Below are 20995 nucleotides of genomic sequence, written 5' to 3'. Positions count from 1 at the left end.
TGCTGTTTAGTAAAGCAAAACATTCACAATTCTTTTCTAGTTTCCATGAAATTGGATTTGTTTATAGGCTTCATTATCAAAATGGAAAACTAAGAATCATGATGGAAATCCATGTACTTTGTTTAGGATTCATAACATCTAACCTTGGCTACCTCACATCAGCATTTACATCTGAGTTGGTTGAGCCTCTCTCTAGTAAGCAGCAAGAAATATGCATTTAGGGAACGCAGTTCATGCAATCTATTTTGTACATTTACATTTTAATGAGAGAGCGATATTCTGGAAATGCCTATTTCCCTCAATTAGGTAAAGCAGGAGACTGCATAACTAGTTCATCTATAAATATTTAATGCTGGTGACATGCACCTTCCCCTTTTTTTGTGCATATCAAAACACTCTCATGCACACAGGCACACACCTGCGCACACACATACACACACACAAAGCAGCCCTTTGTATTAGAAAAATTGGAACATAAAATCCTAAAATCCTAAAATCCAAATCCAAAAATGTGGGGATTATGATGGCTTGAGCATTTTTAATTTCCCTGTCTTTCAAAAAATGCATTGCGATACAGTCTTTAATTACATGATCACAGTCTCTGTTCCCATCAGATGCCTCCTTCACTGTGCACAATTAACGAGCTCTCATTCAGGGACTGAGAAAGGGAAGAGAGGTTATGTGGGATAGTCAGACTCCTTGAAACTTGGCACCATACAACATTTTGATAATTAAAACAAAAGCAATGTGGTACATAGAAAATGAATTTTAAAAAGCTGTTGACAGGTCTCAAAATGCATTTGTAAACAGTGAAGCCTCATTAAGGGCATGCATTCTTAAGGACAAGCTGAGGTCAGTTCTTGGCCTTTACATTTCTATTAATGATGTGGAAGAAATCAGAGAATCCTTACTGATTAAACTGTACATGTGACACATAAAAGGGTACACTGAAACAAATGAGCTGATAAGCTGCTGCAAGCAGATGACATGTGAATCAACACAGATAATTATAATTCAACAATATTCAGGAATTATACACATAATGAGACACTATCTTGGGAATGGTAACTTAAATGATTGGGGCATCATGTCAGTCAGCTGGAGATGAGCTCCTTGTATAGTATGCAAAGGGAATAACAGTAAAACAAAAAGCCAGTCCTGGGATAAATGAGCAAAATAATACCAAAAGGCTTAGAAAGGTTAAGCAACCTGGCACTAGCGAGTCTTCTTCTGAGATGCTGTGCACAGTCCTAGCGCACACAGCTCAAGAAGAAATAAATTGGATCTCTCTGATTCAGAGATGAACCAGGAGAAAGATTAAAGGATTTAGAAAACCTGCCTTAGTGGAAAACTGAAATTCAGTCTGTTTACCTTAACAAAAAGGCTAAAGTGTGCCTTGATCACAGTTTCTAATTATCTCTAGGGGGAATAGAAAATCAATAATTGAGGGCTCTTCAGTCTCAAAAGCACAAACATAACAAGATCGAGTGTCTGGAAGTTGAAAGTAGAGACATTCAGAAATTACATGCATTAGTATTATGAAAATTATTTTCTTCAATAATTTAACAAAAATAATGATAGATTGTCCATATTGCAAGTATTTAAATTGAGATTTTCTGTCTTTAAAAAGAGGTGGCCTAGTTAAACAAAAACTAATTCAGGGAAGAACTGACCTGTGCTCACTGGAGGTCAGAGTAAACTAATCGTCTCTGAACTTAGGATCTAGAATTATGTTGCTTCATTTCATTGCTGGCGGAGGGGACATGTCTTATTTACAGTAGATTATTCAAAACCTCATATGATTATGAAATATTCCTTCTTCATGGAATTTCTTTTACTGTATTGTTAGGGTGCTGCACCAACATTAATCTGTACAACAGGCCAGTTTGAGATGGAGGAGTGGAATTACTGGTATTTTAGGGAAAGAGTATGAAAGCGAGATTATGTTTGAAAGCGCCCGTTAATTGTGGATGCACAGTTTGAAAAGCTTGTACCTGATCCTTCAAAAAGTTGCACTTCTGAGCACTTCACATATTTAAAGCAAAGCTCCTACTGGCATCAGTCATGGCCTGAATGCTCAGTAATTCCACAAATCAAACCCTAGCAGTTCACATGGAAACTCAAAAATGAAGATCACACAGTTAATGACCACTTCTGGATGAAAAATTATTTCAAATTATTCCTGCAGTAGAGAACTGCAGGAACTCTGTGTCCAAACCCAGTTCTACAGGGCAACATTCAAACATTTAATTGTGAGATCAATCTTTCCTATTCTGAAATCCCCTCCTTCAACTAGTAGAGACCTTTTTGCTTCTGTAGTGTAGGAGGCGGTGATAATAAATAACAGTCCCCTTCACTGCACAACCCCAGTTCATCCTTTAGAATATATCCTGCCACCATAGCCAGTCTTGTAAAGGTCCTATGAGAAAACAATGCACAATGAGGAAATAAATCATGGAATCGTAGAATCACAGAATGGTTTGGGTTGGAAGGGACCTTAAAGATTAATTCATTCCAACCCCCCCTGCCATGTTCAGGGACACCTTCCACTAGACCAGGTTGCTCAAAGCCCCATCCAACCTGGCCTTGAACATTTCCGGGGATGGGGTGTCCGTAACTTCTCTGGGCAACCTGTCCCAGTGCCTCACCACCCTCATAGTGAAGAATTTCTTCCTTGTATCTAATATAAATTTACCCTTTTTCAGTTTAAAGCCATTACCCCTTGTCCTATCACTACACACCCTTGTAAAAAGTCACCCTCCAGCTTTCTTGTAGGCCCTCCTCAGGTACTGGAAGGCTGCTATAAGGTCTCCTCAGACCCTTCTCTTCTCCGGGCTGAACAACCCCAACTCCCTCAGCCTGTCTTCATGGAAAAGGAGCTCCAGCCCTCTGATCATCTTCATAGCCCACCTTTGGAATTGTTCCAACAGGTTCATGTCCTTCTTATGTAGAGCACCCCAGATCTGAACACAGTACTCCAGGTGGAGTCTCACAAAACTGGAGTAGAGGAGGAGAATCACCTCCCTCAACCTGCTAGTCACACTGGGCTGCAAACACATGCAGAATTGCGCTGTACGAGCTAGAGCAGGAATGAGCTCACACTAGGCAGCTGCCATCCTTCTCTATCCTCACACACTTTCTCACTGAGTTTCCTACAGGATAGTTGGAGTGGAGAAAGAGCGCTCTGCTACCACAGAACACTCTCTCTCATACCTCAGTATGGCCCAGTCCCTCCCAACATATTGCTGGCCTAGACCATTGCTGGTTTCACCCACAGCTGCCTATCTATCCCTGCGTGTGCACCTAGGTAAAGATAAAACTGTGAACTCTTGCAGGTGCAGAAACTAAGGGATGGATCTTCTTGGCATGAGTCTGTGTGCAAGAAAGGTAGGAAACCAAGGGGGAGTCCACAGAAACCTGGAGGAGCTGAGGAAAGAGAGGAATCTGGAGAAGCAGCTTCTCTGGACACCACACCTGCTGTAAAGGCAGGCCTGGGAAGCAAACTAGGGACCAGCCCCCAGAGCTTTGTATCCCAAAAAATTCCCTTGGCTGCTAAGCACTTAGGGATGCACCAGGAGCACAGAGCAGGCTGAAGGCCAGGCTGAGCTGGCAGGGGGCCACCAGCTGGCAGCCACCCCCACGAGGCTGCGGCAAGCCAGGCTCTGCACAGTGTCTGTGAGTCAAGCAGTAAACGCTTCCCAAAGCGGGCTGGGGACATGACTGTTGTATCAGTGTGCATGGTCAAACTGTGCATCAGCAGCACTACAACAAGGCTGGGGACACCAGGCTGCTCTGCCATCCTGGCCTGACTCTCCAGATATGCTTTAACTTAACTGCTTTGCATAGTGAATAATTTTTTTAATAGTGTAGAGATGCTTGTGGGGGAGAGATTTTCTCTAATATGCAGGAATTATATTTTGCCTGACTAATTTTATGGGTCCCTATTGACAAAAGGCTTTATCTGTGCTTTCTATCCATTTAACTATAAATCTCTGTGAGTCTTGACTCATGGGGACCCATATAATTTAGTTTGATGAATGATTCTGTGTTTTATGATAGTGCAATGAAATCTTTTGGTAAGGTGTAGTAATTCATTTCCTCATAATTAATGGGTGACAGACAACACAGTACAGAATTAACAGATTGTTGAATCAAATATCAAGGTGAGCCAAAGCCTACACAAGCTGCCAGTAAGAATCAGAAAGTGCCTTTGTAACAGTATAAAATCCAATGCAAGGTGTAAAACCAAAACGTGAACACATTTCCAAGCAGTCTCAGTCCCAAATACCTCCTGTCTCTGGTATTCTGAGACACCTTTCCCTCCTTCGATGCCTTGTGACACACTGTGGTGCCACACACTGTATGCACACACTTCACTTTTCCCAACCACAGTAACTTGATCTTTCCATCATATAATAATCCTTTTACATCTTCTGAATACTGAGGCCACAAGCCTCCCAAAGAACTTTAACTTCCAAGGTGAAGCTGAATAACAGAAACATTATCAGTAGATATCCGTTTATGAGCATTTAAGGTATTTAAAAACGAAAAAAAACCTTTTTTTGTTGTTGTTTTAAAATCAGAATCTCTCCATCATCTATCCCAGGACATTTCCCACCAGAAAAGGCAGAGGCTTGAGAGGAATGCCGATGATTTGCAACTACAGCAGTAAGCCTACTGCAAACTGTGAGGGATCTGGAGTTGGCAGGCTGTCCTGGCAAGTCCATTTTCAGCAAGGAACTGTCATCAGTGGTCAATTCCTTCACAGCCAAGATTAGTTAAGAGTGTCTGCACCACAGTAATATATTAGCAAATGCCTGCCTGCAAGGGGGTCTTTTGTAAGTCTTTCTACAAGAAGTGTGCCCCTGAAATTGCCAATAGCATTGCAAACCTGCTCCTGCAAGACATCTTGCGATGGTCTGGTGCATGTAAGTATTTGCCATTTCCCTTTTTGATGTTGCTAAATACACGTGGCAGGTTGGAGGAGACAGGATTTACAGACGGTGTGGAGACAGAAAACAGAGAATAGAAATTTGGTACAAATCCTCCATATCAGCCTTGACAAAAGCAAGGGAAATCTACCCCTTTGACAGTGTGGTTTCTCAGAGGGTGGTAATGGAAATGGCAGGCAACACTTCTGAGGCTGAAGCACTGGCCATGGTTCACCCTGTTGTGGTTTAGCCCCAGTCAGGAACCAAGCACCATGCAGCCGCTCGCCCACTCCCCCCACCCCAGTGGGATGGGGGAGAGTATCAGAAGAGCAAAAGCAAGAAAACTCATTAGTTGAGATAAGAACAGTTTAATAATTAAAATAAAATGGTAATAGTAATAGTAATAATAATAATAGTAAAGAAACATAATGAGAGAGAGAAATGAAGCCCGGAAGAAAAAAAAACCAAGTGATGCAACCGCTCACCACCGATGCTGCCGGTCCCTGAGCTGCAATCGCCGCTTCCCCTGGCCAACTCCCCTCAGTTAATATACTGGGCATGACATCATATGATATGGAATATCCCTTTGGTCAGTTTGGATCAGCCGTCTTGGCTGTGCCCCCTCCCCTCCCAGCTTCTTGTACATCCGGCAGAGCATGGGAGGCTGGAAAACTCCTTGACTAGTACAAGCACTACCTAGCAAGAACTAAAACACCAGTATGTTACCAACATTATTTTCATACTAAGTCCAAAACACAGCACCGTACCAGCTACAGTGAAGAAAAATTAACTCTGTTCCAGCTAAAACCATGACATGCCCCTTGGTAGCTGCATCCCTGGCTTCACCGGAGCAGCCAGAGGTAATGCTTCTGCTCCATCAACATCTGGCCTCACAGACCATGGGGCTGGATTTGCTACAACTGCCTCATCCTTCATCATCAACTCACATGCAGAGGAGCTGCCTCTGCAGCCAGCTTGGTGATCTTCAAGGACCTTTCAAGAGGACAATATTGACCAGAGAGTTGTGGGGATGGCTTGGGTCTGCGCTGTTTGCAGTAGAGAAGCAGTGTGTGTCATGAGGGTAGGTGGTCCACCCCAGAAATATTCCCATGACATTTGTCATCTAATTAATATGCCATTTGGGTCCTTACATGTTCAGTATTTCTAGAAACTTGTATTTCAATCAACACTTAATGACTGCATGAATATCGGTCTCACGATTTGCTATCAAAAGCTTTCTATTCTCTACATAGAGGTTCCTAAAAAGATAATGTTTCTTCATCTGATTTGTGGAAAGGTCAAAATGGTATTGCAGAGGATCCTGCTGGTATTCTTTATGTATTCAATATCTGTTTGGAAAACCAAAAAGCATAGACCACAGCTGGCAGGCTAAACAGGAAAACAGATGTTGATACCTGTAAATAAAACAAGCCCTCCATAATTATACCTTAAAGTATTCAATAGTGAAAATCTATTTAAAAATACTAATGTTGCCTGTTTCCCACTCAGTAACCTATAGCAGTGCTCCTACAGTTTATTAACAACATGAGAAAAATAAGAAGCAATTTAGAAGCTTTTATTTTCCTGCTGCTGGAATATCTCCACAGCAAGTGTCCTCACGGTTAGCATAATGATTTGAAATTTGTACATAGCTTTCATCAGCAAATACTTTGTCTGTCCTGTCTTATATATTAACAGATGCTTCCCACTGCAAGTGCTTCGTCCCTGTGCCCTGTCAGCTGGCAATGATTTATATCAGTATGAATAAATACATGCACGTAATTCATCGTATTCTGAATATAATGAAAGATGGTGGTTTTAACATTTAAACAAGCCCACAACTTCCACAGCTTGGTAGTACACAAAGGAGACAAGCTTGCATGCCTGATGTACAGGAAAAGCTGTAAACTCTACATTGCTAAGTTAGACACAGATAAAGTCCACTTACCTGCATTTATCTTTGATGACATGCTGGCTGTGAACATCTGCCTGCCTCCTTGCAGGATGTGCTGGCAGGTGTGGCCATCACGGCTGCTGAAGCCACCTGCCTCTGGTACAGCAACAAAGAAGGTGGCATGTGTACATTTTATGCTGAAAGGTTAATGGGTTTTGCCACCGTGGATCATGTGGCTACGACCACCCTCTTGCGCAGAACAGCCAGCCCCACACACGGCCTCAGAACCAAATTAGCTGCTGCTGTCTGTTGCCTCTTGCAGAGCACATCGTGACATGGCAACAATGGAGAGGAGATTTGAGAACATTCTCTACAGCACTTCTAAGGTTTCCTTACTTGTCCCATATGTGTCTGATGTTCGATGCAGTGGCTACCTGTCCTGGAGGTGACAATATCAGATAGTCCAGTGACACAGCGTCCTTCCATGGAAGTCTCTGGTTACTCCTGCTGGAAGGGCTATAATTTACAGGTAGTCTGGGCTGAGGCTGAATTCAGGAAGAACTTGTGTGGTTTTGTGCTCAAGAAGAAGCTAAGCTGCATGCTGCTCTTCAGGGTGGTCTGTTGAGTACTGCAGACAACTTGATAGGGTCTTATCCACTGCGGGGTGTAGCGATGTCTCAGCTGGTGACCTTCGTCACTGGCAGGGTACTTGACAAGGTGAATCTTTCATCTGATCCATATGTAGGCAATCTTGCTTTTGGACATAATGACCTTTAAAATGTACTACAAAAGAGGCCTTGCCAAAATTTTATAAAGGAATGGAGGAATCTGTGAACTAAACTTGGAAGTAGAGGTCATATATTAATGTAGATGCCATCAGTGTAAGGGCAGGGCATGTGGTATAAGAGAGATGTAGGGAAGTTTGAAATCCTGTTCACTACATTAAAATTACTTTTGCAATCTTCTTAGAATAACATCAAGACACAATAAAGGCTAATTTTAAGTAGATTAAATAAACTAGCAGTCAGATAACTATTTTGGGGAGTTTGCTGTAGAACTGTTATAAAAGGGAAGTGAATGCCTGTGGTGAGGCTTCAGTATCTGATTAAGAATCCTATCAACAGTCATTAAGTCTCTGTCCTTCCTCCCAAGACTAGCAGCTCCTGCTGCTGTGAATTCTGTCCTCAGCCCTTCTTGCAAGCAGTCTGAAGAAACAGGTCAGCCCCTAGATAGGAGTATCTGAGGGAAACCCCAATGCTTTGGTCTGATTCTGGGGTCTCTTACAAAACAGACTACCTCAAGTCAGTTTCCCCATTTTGTTTTTAAATAACAAAATTAGGCAGGTTCCAGTCTCAAAGCTACTTTTGTCAAAGGCAGTATTTGCAAATGCTTTATAGCAAACAGAAATTTCCTTTAGCAGAAGCATCAACAAGCAAATCTTTACCTACAATCACACTGGTCTGTGCAAGTGGTCTCAGCATTAACCACAGAAAAATTTTCTGCTAAAGTTTTCTGCAAACACCCTAGTTTGACTAATTATGAGCACTGCAAGACAAAAATCAATGTATTTTAGAAGTTAATGATCTGCTTCAAAAGTTACACTGCAGACAGCCACCAATAGCCAAACCAGACAACTTGCTACGTTCCTGTAGCAGTCAGAGGTTGCCAATATCTATTTGGCTTCTGTGTCTCTACAGAACAGTTTCTCTCTTGTGAAACTGTGGAGCTTCATGAAGCAGTCCAAATGCATGCACATTATCCCTGTCATATTATGAGCCCTACTGTCACAGCAGGGAGTGCCACTAGAGTCTGAAAATGATGTTGATAAAAAGGCTAGTGGATGCCCAGAGAGGAATTGCGGTAGGTTCCTAGTCCCACGTGAATGTACCATTTATTTATTCAGTGGCATTATGATAGTAGTGTTTTGTCTTCTACTTCTTCCCTAATGATCTCTAATGTGAGGCCTTTTTGACATTCTCTGAGCATTACATTGATGTTTTTCAAACACTAGCTGTGATAACTCTAGATCTTTTCTCCATGAATCATAACAACATATTCAGAGACAATCACTATGCATCACTAGTAAAGACACTCTTTTTTTCAAACCAAAAGCATTAAGTGCCCTTATTGGCACCGAAATTCATCTGTCATATTGCTGTGCAGTTAGTTATTCAGATGAGGTTTTCTCTACCTTAAATGAAACACATTGTAACACATACAGCAAACAAGCCAATACTATGTAGTGTGTACAATGGTACAGACACCATGTAAAACACAGCAGAACCAAAGGTAGGAATTTGCAGTCCCAACAAACATTATAGTCATTCAAATGACTGAATGTTATGTAACCAAAGAAAAAGATATCTTTCTCTCTCTTCTTCTCTCTTTCTCTTTTATTACCTGATGGATTTCTTTCTTTCACAGAATATTCCAGAAGAGGATCTCATATTCAAAAACATCATCGAGTTGTACTCAGTACCATCAAACATCTCAAATTTAATGAGCTGTATTCCTTCAGTTACTTCATATGAACAAAAATTAGAAATAAACCCCTCTCTATTATTTTTACTGTTAGAATATATAAATGGTGTTCATGCTATACTGTATTTGTTAATTAACAACTCTATAAAGTTCTCAGAAAACTGTATCTTACTGAATACTGATAAAAATAGTGTTAATCATAATGGAAATGTTCAAAATATTGTTTTATTGGTTGCACAAATTGTGTGAGGAAACTGCTATCTTGAAAGCAGTAGTTGTCCTAAAATTTAAAGCATTAAAAACTTAAAGCTTAAAATTAAAAAAAATTTAAAATTAAAAATTTAAAGCATTTAAAACAATCAGTCCCAGCAATAACTGAAGGACCTCAGACTGTCACTCCTCTGTCAGCTTCAAGCTGAAATTTTTCATGTTTATGTGGGCACACTGTTTTCAGTCCTAGTAGTAAATAAGCACGTACCTTATGACTTCCTGCTACCATGCAAAATAAAAAGAGAAAAAAATGTCTGGTATTACCTTCTAGGATGTCCTGAGAAAAAGTCAACTGCTATTCCTGTTGCAGCAATACTTAACACTGCTGATTTCTCTTATGCAGGCCATGGTGCCCAGGCACACAGACCAGATATGCAGTCATGGAGATCAAGACAGAGATTAGGATATGCGTTTTCCCCTCTTCTTTTGTTGTACAATGTTTAAATATAGAGAAAAACAAGGTGTTAAATAGGTTAGAATAAATCCCTGATCACGCTCAACATGATGTGTTAGAAGACTCACAATCTCTTTCTCTCTGCTGCCTATCTTGGCTGCCTGGCTTGTGAATTTGCTATTCAATTTTCTTGATTTTTGATCATTTAATTTCTTATGACAACCACTGAGCAGCTCTTTTACCAAATTTGCAACAATGCTGTTCTCAGAAGTCCCAAGGAATTCCAAATCAGGAAGCACTGGAAAATTTCCCTAAAAATTGCATCAGATTCATCTGCTTCTCCCTCAACAGCAGTGCTGGACCTGTGTCTCCTCTCTGGACCACTATCCTGTAGAGGCCCCAGAGTAGAGGCACTGACATCAGGAACCTGACAGCATGTAATCTAATTCTCCTTAAATATTTGCTCAAGCCAGCAGAGGTTATGGATATTCCCACCAAGAGTGACACAGTCTCTGGCTGAATTAATTTCTCAGAAAATGGCAAATGTCCTTTCTGAGTTAGTGCAAGCACACCCAATGTCAGCCATATTGACATGGCACCTCCATACGCAATTGAAATCAAACTCTGTAACCAATAATTATAAATCTGTATTCAAATGTGGGTATTTCAATATGTATTAGGTCCATTAAGTCAACACATAATAGCCTTGTGTTAACAATCTATTTTCCTGCACAGTGAGCTGTGGACACATCCATATGCAGGCTTTTTAAAGTGGAGCAAATATATACAGCTGGGTCAAATATGTACAATGAAAAATACAAAATGAGTAGATCAAACATACGCTAAGTCTGCAACATTGATGCATAAGCTCATTTCAATGGATTAGAAACCAGTGCACAAACACTTTCACTCTCATCCTATTCCTGTTTTGGAGGGCGCTGGCTGTGTAACTCACCGCCTGTGAAAAGTGGAGTGGCACTATTGACCTGTCTGAGCTGCCCTCACCTAAGGATGGTATGATCAGAGAGAGACTGCCCTTCCTCTGGTCCAATGTGCTGGGCTGGATTTTACCTTCTCATGACAGCAGGTGGTGGGTTAGGATCCCACTCTGGAGCAGACACATAATAGTCACAGAGGACCAGAACAGGGCTTCAGATTTAGGAAAACTAAAAATGTGGTTGTGTGGACACATGCAATTTAATCACTTCCTGAAATCTGTAAGGAGGCTGTCACAGGGATGCAGCAAAACCTTCTCCTCAAACTACTAGAAATTTAGTAGATTAGATTACTTCATTCAATCAGATCTTATTGTCAATGAAGCCTGAGTGACAGTTCTTACAGCAGCGCCTATGAGGTCCTTGCAGAGAGGAGATCCTGTTACCTCTGGCCAGTACAAAAGACGCAGTGTTAAAAAATCGGTACCTTCATCATGCCAGGACACCTAAGCACCTTCAACAGGAGACCAGATTTGGCCTACTGTTAGAGCGTGCTCCACCTGATAGTCAGAGAAGACAGGCAGAGGCCCCATATTAAAAGAGAAACATTCTGTTCCGATTTAAATTTCACTGCCCCCATAACTTATTTAATCATTAGGGAACTGTGAGATTACATAAATAGATGCCATTCAGAATCTAAACACTGGAATCACTTTGGTTTGTTCCCTTGTGGCAGAGTACATCTGAAAGGATGATAAGCAAAGATAACGTATCTTGAAATTCCATCCTAACAAACAATAAATTACCCTGCTGAAAGCAGGCTTTCAACGTACAATTCATACAATTTCTCAGCCCAGCACGCAGCCAGATGCCTTGAGGCCAAGCAAGCTACTTTAGAAGCAACGGTAGATGGCAGGTCATGTAAAGGGCCAATAATAAGAGAATCACACAAATCTCTAAAAATAGAAGCAAATTAATTTCATTACAGTTTTATATTCAAAGTTGCAGAAGACTAGGAGTTCTGAAGATAAAGAGCAGTTCTAATAGTCTTCTGTTTACTATCTATCCGAGGACTCTAAAAGAATTGGCCATATAATTAAAACCTTTCAGTGGGGTGAAAAAGCCCAACAGGAAAAATCAGATGCTCAAAAATAAAAAGGTGGCTTCTAAATATAAAATCATACTTCTTGTTACAGCTTTCATAATTAGCTTCTTTGTTAGTTCTTTTAACTCACTTCCTACTGGGATATATTCAGAAAGCCTAGGGCTTCCATTATTTCCATGTCTAGTAGGAAAAAAATATAAAAATTAGGAAGATAAAATAGACACAAAGGATTTGATTTAGACTGCATGAATAAGAAGAAGGGCACAGCTGCATTTCCTTAGGTAATTCTGATATAAATAACTGAAAGCAATTCTCACAATCACAAAAAAGATGAGTTAGTGTTTCAAAAAATGCTTTCTTCCACTGAAAGTTGCTGCTTCTCAGCTAAGAAGCAGTAACTAACTGATTTTGTGTGTCTTCTTAAGACTTATACAGTGGGAAAAAAACAAGATTCACTTAAATCACCTTCAGGCTGACCAATATCATGAAACCCAGAGCTGCAGCAGTAACTCTTCTCGGTAGCTAGCCCAACTAGCACATGGAGGAGGGAAGCTACCATGCTTAAGTAAGAAGAGGTTTTTTTGGTTCACCTCAGAGCATTTTCTTCTGTTTTATCACTACAGTTGTAAAAAAAAAAAAAAAATCTTCTCTTCAAAGTGTATTTTTATTGAGCCCAGAAGGAAGCAATCTCATTGCAGAAGGTAATTTATTTTATTTCTTTTGCACTCTTATTTTGAAATTATGAACCAAACTGTTCATTTAAAACAGGTCAAAATGTTCACACCTTTTTAAAAGTTGTTAAAGTACTCATAGTCTCAGATTCACAAACAGGTTTAGTTAAGTGACATGTGCTGTTCTCAGACAATAAAATATTTGAGTGAAAGATCATCCATGTACAATATCTTCTTGATTGTTCAAACAACATGAAAGAACATTATTGCACAACAATAATTCATGCTATGGTAGGCAGCAGAAGAGGAAAGAGGGGATGAAACTTGACAAACAGGCATTGTATGGAAGCACTCAGGGAAGTCATAAATGATAGGAAAGTCCAGTTCTTCCTGTTCAGTGCAAAAGTCTATGAGCTGGAAAACAATGCAGTTCCTGTCTCCTTCTTGGAGGGGAAATCATTCTGAGAAAGAGGTCAGGAATTAAAGAGGCAGTCACAGGTGAGCACAGCCTCCTTAGGCTTTAAAGAGGAACATGAGCCTTTGTACACTGAGAAGAGAGAGACGGTGAACTATGCTGGAAGAAAGGGCCAAAGGGAACAGCAGGAGTGTTATGATCACAGGCAGTCATGGAGGCACCACACTTCCTGACCCTTTGACAGATTGTAATAGGTGAAGTTTCATCCTGTTGAATCATAATATCTAGATCTATCCTTTACAATCCTTTCATGGGTGTCTGCTCATTATTCAGCATACTAACGTCCTTCTTCATTGATCTACAGGTTGTAAGTTATTACCTCTGTTCTGATCTTACTGTTTGGTCTTCTTCCATTCTGTTTCTAACTATATGATGTATAATGGGACAGTCCTCTGTGTAAAGATTCCTTTCTGCTTGTCATGGAAGTTACTTATCTATCAACTGTATCATGATTTAGTATCATATTTTTAAAATAATAAGATTATGACTACTTTCACCCAAAAAGGAGAAGTTCCTTATATCGGTAACTGTATATGGGCATTACAACAGGCTTTTTCTAACCTCCTAAGAAAGCCAGCATAAAATGGTTTCCATGTACTTTAAGATACCACAGTAGTGTAATTAGGCTGAATATGTGATACACCTTGTCCATGAGAACTTCTGCGCTTCAGCTAGAATACTGATGACATTACAGCAGCATGTTACATACCCATGCTAGGCGTCAGGCACAGCCAAAGCCAACAGCCAGGTGGTGACGCCACGTTCTTGAGTGTACTACCAAGTCTCACACCAGCAACCATGTCTCAGCATGTCAGCAACACTGACATGTAAGGTAATGCAATAGTTATGTGCCTGCCTAACATTAACTTAGGAAAGGAGCAGCTTCTTCTGATACCATCATTTCTAACCAGCTGATGAGGCATGGACAGCTATCTGCATCAGGCTGCGATCCAGCCCAGGCAGAGGCTCTGCAGAGGGTAACCTGCTCCAGAGCTGGAGAAGGAATAAGATGTCTGATCATTCTTCTATTCATTTCCTCTCCCACCAGCTGGCGGGGTGCCACCCTTTTGCAAAATACTCAGTATTAGCAACGGCAAAGCACACAAAAAGCAGAACCATTACTGGGTGCCAAAGAGCGCATCTGAGTTGGTACCTGGGTCTGTTCTGGGAGACTGGTATAGGAGTCATTCTGCTACCAATGCAAAGTTGAACTGTTTTGTTAATTTGTCCTCTTCCTGAGATCTGCAAATCTCAGTTCTGCCTACACCCAGAGCTGGCTCTGTAAAGAATTACTGGTTAGGAGTGGCAGAACTGCTGTACCAGTAATGGGTACCAGGTTTTCCCTTAAGCTCTAAGATGATTGCCTTAACTTAAAGTTACTGTAGATCACATGAGGACAAGATGATGCCTGGATATCTTTTTTGTTCCTTGCTCAAACATTAACCAAATCACCACTTTCCCACCTTCCTAATGAAGGAAGTGAGGCTTGACCTCTGCTGCAGATCCAGCCCAAGGTCTCTAAATGCTCAGTACTCCCAAAAGGCTTTATCCTAATTACGTCTGTTGAAAAGTTCATGCACAGTGAACAGACACTGGCGAGAACATCAGTGTTCAGGAATAATCACACTTTATTCTGAGAACATGGTTGCATTCAAACACATCTATAGTTACATCTGAAACTATATTCTTTCAGACATAGGAAAGGCCATTTCAAGGATAATATTTCTTCCTGAGATTAATTCACCAACATAATCTTTAAAAGCAGATTTCTTTTATATCTTCCATATCAATCAGGAAAAACACGCATTTGTTAAAGCACATCATCCCTCAAACCATAGCAGCTTGATAGCACTCCTCTACGTTGTGTTGTTTGTCATGTTTTAGAGGTGTGATGGTTGTCTGAGTGCTGCCACATCTGCTGATAAAGAAAGATTATACATAGTGGGTTTGGATTTATGTGCAACCACATAAAACATTACTCATAAACTGTCCAGGATGAAGAACCCAAAATAATAGCTCTGATCTTTAAACACACATGAGGAGAGATGGAGCAGAAGTAGCAAAATGGATTGGCATTCATGGGACTGTTCACACCCTCGGAAAGGTCTCCAGCCTCTGCTACTGGTGTCTTTTGGAGAAAACCCAGATGAGTCAAACAGTAATCTGTGTTCCTAGACCAGTAAGCAAGATTTGGAAGAAGCCTAAGGAAGGTATAGTTCAGACCAGATGTAGTTCAAGTGATTTTGATTTCAATGTAAAGACAGCAACTTTAAAAGAATGTTTAGAATAAGGAGGCAGGGAGCCCTTGAACACCTAACTTCTTCCATTGTATTTTTTTCCAGTCAGAAACCAGGTAAACTGAAATTAGGGTGATTGAAATGAAATCTCAACAACATAGTCCTGTGCTTAGGCTTGAGACTAGCAAAAACACAACTCCTATTAACCTGTCTTTGGGTCCCAATAGACTTTAATTCATTCAACTTTTGGCAATGAAGTTTTGGGTAAGACACAGTGCCATATATGCAACTTCTATGTCTGTTTTCATGGGGGTGAAATCAGATTCCAGCAACAACAGACTGACCAGTTAGCAACAGCTAATTCTCCCCCTTCCCCCAAAATGCAAAACTGTCATTATTGATGCCATTAAAGAAATGTTAAATCAGAAGTCACCACGTAAGAATGACCAGCTACTACAGGGCCTATGGGGTGCTATCTAAAATTTAAACTGTATTTAATACTTTAATAAGAGTTGAGGTTGACTCACTACCTCAGAGCCCTCCTCTAAACATCTGCATCCTCTATCTAATGTATCTTTAAGAGGTCTGTATTTTAAGATAATGAAAACTGAATCTGGGGTATTCCCTACATGCTTCACCGGAAAATAATTAGCAACACTCATGGGAAGAATCATAGAAAAGTTGGTAGGAAAGTACCTGTGGAGTTCTCTAGTCCTATCTCCAGCTTACAGCAGGACTATCACCAATGTAAGATCAGTCAGGGCTTTGCCCAGTTGAATCTTGAAAATTTCCAAGGATGAAGATTCACAGCTTCTCTGGGTAACCTGTTCCAGTGATGCACTACCCTTCTAATTAAATGGTTTATCTTAATGTCCAGTTTGGACCTCGTATGCTGCAGTCTGTAGCACTCTCACCTCCTCTGAGTAATCTGCCAGTACCAAGAACATTCTGGCTCCACTGTCTTTGTAATTGCCCTTCAAGTAGTTGTAGGCTGCTATTAAATCTCTCTTTACCCTCCTTTTTGCCAAAGTAAACAATTTCAGCTCCCTAACTACTCCTCACTTTTTGTGGGCTCATGTGCTGACCTCTCAGTAGCTCTCCATCGGACCCTCCAGTTTCTCAACATCTTTGCCAAGCTCAGGTACAGGTGTGGCTTCATCAGGGTCAAGAAAATGTATGACTCCCCTAGGCCTGCTGATCACACTCCCTCTAGTGCTGCCCAGTATGCAGTTCACCTTATCTATAAGGAAAACATTCGGCTGAGTGATATTCAGTTTGGCATCTACTGTAACACCCAGGTTCTTCTGGAAGGGTGGCTGCCCCCACCCTGTACTGACACATGGAGCTACTCAATCACAGGTGTGAAACTTTGAGCTTCTCTTTTTTAAACTTGACAAGATTTCTGTTGGCCCAATTCTCAGTTTTCTCAGGACCTCTCCATACTGAAAGTTCAGCAAGCCACCCACCCTCCTGCCCAGATTAGTAGGATCTGCAAATTTGCTATCTCATCTTTCAAGTCATTGATCAAAAAATTGAACAGTATAGTCCTTGGTATTTTGCTCATTACCAAACACTAACTGGGCACAGAATCACTGATTAACAATTCTTGAATGTTCCTTCTTTGATTTTTAGTTCATTAAGGATTTACTTTTTAGGCAAGAAGGCCCTCTGCTGAGTTTTACAGTCTTCCTGCACAAGACGATAGCTTGTTTCTGACTGCTTAGTACGTTTTCCTTAAAAATTAGCCTGCCATACTGAGGCACCTTTGCACATTATGGCAGCCTCCCAGGTGATTCTCTATAGAAATACCCTACACAAACAGAAGTCTGCTCTCCTGAAGATCAGAGTCCAAACTCCACTGCTCACCATTCTAGCCTTCCTCCAGCTTTTAAGCAATTAATTGCTCTAAATTTTAAAAGGCTATTTTTTTAAAAGAACTTGAGCTTAAGAATAGGCTAAATTCTTCAGTATTGAAGCCACCAGCCGAAGAAGTATTGGGTCCCAAAATCCAGAAACTTTGACAGAGTTCCAAGCCAGATATAGATGCAATTTCACAAACTCATCTCTTTCATGAAATATTTCTCCACTTACAGCTAACAGAAATTTCCAGACCTACACTGAATGAAACCTACTGCAAACCCGTGATACCCTGCCTCTACGCCTTTGAGCCGGAACAACTTTCACACAGACCTGTCCTCTCTCCTGGTAAGCCCCCAGATACAGGCAGTGAATAAACTGCAGCTCATCTGAATTGTTCAGACAGGTCACATGCTGCCGCTCTTTGCCAAGTGCTCTGTGTTCCTTCTCTTATCATCTGTGTAAGTGCCATGTAAATAAGGCCCATATATGAATATCACAGGAGATAGTCTGGTCAAGTGCCAGAAACACAACCACAACTCTTCATGTGCCAGAGGGAATGACAAACTACAGCTCTAGAATTCCTCCACAAGAGATTACATTGCTTGCCTTCCTGAAATCAATTTTTAAAGAAATTGCAGTTTCAAGTGGTTTTCAAATGGCACTGCAACCACCTCAGTTAACACTGTAGACTTTAAATGATCCCTTCTTCCCCACGTAAACCACGTGGTACAGAAACTCAACGTGACTCATATCACAGTGTGATATGCTAATACAGTTTCATTTTAAAATACAGCCAAAATTCCTGCTCGTATAAAACCTACTACAGTTCTTCCTATAAGAATAAATTCTTTCCCTCGGAATCTGTTAGATGAATGCCACCTACAGATATGTGTCTTTATGCTACTCAAAGTAAGAAGGGGGGGAGGAGAGATTAGAATTCCATCTATCCACAAAGCAATCATTTATACTATTGAAAAACCTTGAAGATTTATGCAAAAGGCCAATGTAATGGTGTTAGTTTTAGAAATATATTTAACACATTTATCTGTCTTCGATTTGTACTTAAGATTGAAAAGATTGTGCAAACAATGTTTTTTAAGAGGATGTATTTAGCCTGTTGCAATAGCAAATGAGCCATAAAGCTCATAAAGCTGGGTGGGAACATCCAAGGAAATCTTAGGGAACTGACTTTACTGCCTTCCTTCATTATATACCAACTTAACAAAATACTGGAGATGCGACAGTTATGGGAACAAGGGGGAGCATGGCTGAAGGTAGGCATCACAGAATCCTGGGTTGGAAGGGACCTCAGGGATCATCTAGTCCAACCTTTCTAGGAAGAGCACACTCTAGACAAGATGGCCCAGCACGCTGTCCAGACGACTCTTAAAGGTGTCATGGCCAAGTCAACCACTTCCCTGGGGAGATCGCTAACATAAAACCCATTTGGGTTGTTGGAAAGGTCTAACCTAGTCCCAACACAGATATTAAAAATGTGTAAGACAAGAAACAGTCTTGGAAACAGCAGCGATGACTCCTTTCTTTGTGTTACAAGAGGAGCCACAGTGTTTTGAAAGGCTTTATGGTTTTACAGAATAGAATAGAATAGGATAGAATAGAATAGAATAGAATAGAATAGAATAGAATAGAATAGAATAGAATAGAATAGAATAGAATAGAATAGAATAGAATAGAATAGTTGTCTATACAGACAACAGCCTGGAGATACCTTAAATGTAACACACGCCACATGGGAGGAGAACCCTTAAATATCTAAAAATATCTCCAGCTAGAGATGTCTTGTATCTGAGAGGAACATAGAACTAAATACAGAGGTTGGTTTTGTCATTTCATTAGGCTGAAAAAACCACTTTATTCGGATGCTCCTGCAGTAGTTTAGTTTCTCAGAAAGAGGTTGTTTTCATTGAAACTAAGAAGCTACAAGGCCACAGGTGGACACCGTCTTATTGATCCAGCTGTACCAAAAAAAAAGAGGTCATTGTCCTTAATTTTTCACCACTGTCAGCGGTTCCTTACCATCAACTCTCTGCCTCAGGCAGTCACCCCATTGAGGTGACAGTTCAGTCACTGTAATTAGTTTCGGGTAAAAGTGAAGGTAACTTGAGCCTAATTCTGCCTGAAGGATGATGTCAGGGTGTACTCGAATGAACCAGAGCCAGCAGAACGAAGAAGTATTTCTATTAATTGAGCACTAAGGAGCACCAGGGGCCATTACCTCTCTTGTCAAAGAGTCCTATCCAGAGGAGAACCTCTGCCAAAACTCAGGAACGGGCACTGTGATCTGCGGCCAGCAGAGTGGCATCTCTCTGGCTTCATATCTTTAATTGCCTCCTGCAGCTTTCTCCCTTTCGTTCAGCCACGCACGGCACAGCCGAAGAGACTCAGGCTTTTGTAGAAAACTGTAACAGCAGTTGCCTACTACGTTCTGCAGGTGGCAGTAGAAAACCCTGCAAACTTCTTAATTAATGAAAACAGGACTAATAGAGCAGTAATTGTACCTCAAAACCTTTCTGCAGGGATTCTGGCAACAACTGTCTTCATTCCATGTCCTGATTAGATGTCTAACTGATGCTTTCTTTCATTCCTAGCTGTGTTCTAAAACCCTGCTCAGGTCTGCATATGTTACGTGGTAGTCAAGACAGTTTTTTAGAACTTCCCAAAGAATAAGACCAAAGAATAATTTATCATAGATAGTCATGAGTAGTAAAAACAAGTATCAGAAAGTGTTATTTTTATTATAATATGTACAGAAAAAATTACTTTTCACAGAGAAAAAAGAATAGTTTTACAGCTGCTTACTCAAATTACCTGATGTAAAGCAGAATGTGTTTTGACTTAGGCTTCCAGCCACACTCATAATCTTAATTTTGAAACTCCAGGTTAATTTTCACCTGTTGTCGTGAACTCTTGAACAGAATAAACATTTGTTGAACATACTTGACACTTCTGTGCTCTTTTTTGGTCTTTTTCCTACCTCTAAACACAGTTATTGTACCTGATGATACATCTTTCCTCTGTATCTCCCAATTTATGATGCCTTATAATGTAAAGAACTTGTACTGTTTAATTGTTTACTGCTCAAAATCCTTGTTATTAAATAGATTCCCCTTTTTTGTTACAACTCTTTCTGTCTTTATTGAGTACCCATCATTCAAAGAAAACTTCATCTTGTATCAACTAGGATTCATAACACTCCCAGAAGTTCAGTTATGAACATTTTACAAGGAGTCAGTTGGAGCACCATGAAACAAGATAATTTGCCACAGGATCATACAGCAAGCTGTCTCAGAGCTAAGAAAGGATCTAAGCCTCCTGATTTACCAGACCTGGGTTCAGGATTTTTCCAAGTCTCATTAGCTGCTGCTGTGGGGATTTTCACCCTTTTCTACACTGTAGGGCACATTTGCTTCTTAATATCATCTAGGAGATACAATTATCTTGTTTGCACAGAAGTCTAAGATATCACTGATGATCTCTCCTCCTTTCTTGTGACTTACCATTTGGCTTTTAGTCTTCTACAACATATCAAAAGTTTGTTAGAGAGTGCTAGGAAGTAGTAGTACTTGCTAGGGCTTTGTAGGCTCCCACAGACACTGTGTATGAACTACAGGCATTTCCTAAATTTAGGGTCTGCTGAATGGTTTCCCATGATTTCGGGGAACTCATGGTTAAGGTGGTTCCTTCCAGTTTTATGTTCCTGTAAGTTTTACCTCTATATTTG

Source organism: Phalacrocorax aristotelis, chromosome 1 (assembly GCF_949628215.1).
Source record: "Phalacrocorax aristotelis chromosome 1, bGulAri2.1, whole genome shotgun sequence".
NCBI classification, from domain to species: Eukaryota; Metazoa; Chordata; class Aves; order Suliformes; family Phalacrocoracidae; genus Phalacrocorax; species Phalacrocorax aristotelis.
Note: the sequence above shows the minus strand (reverse complement) of the source record.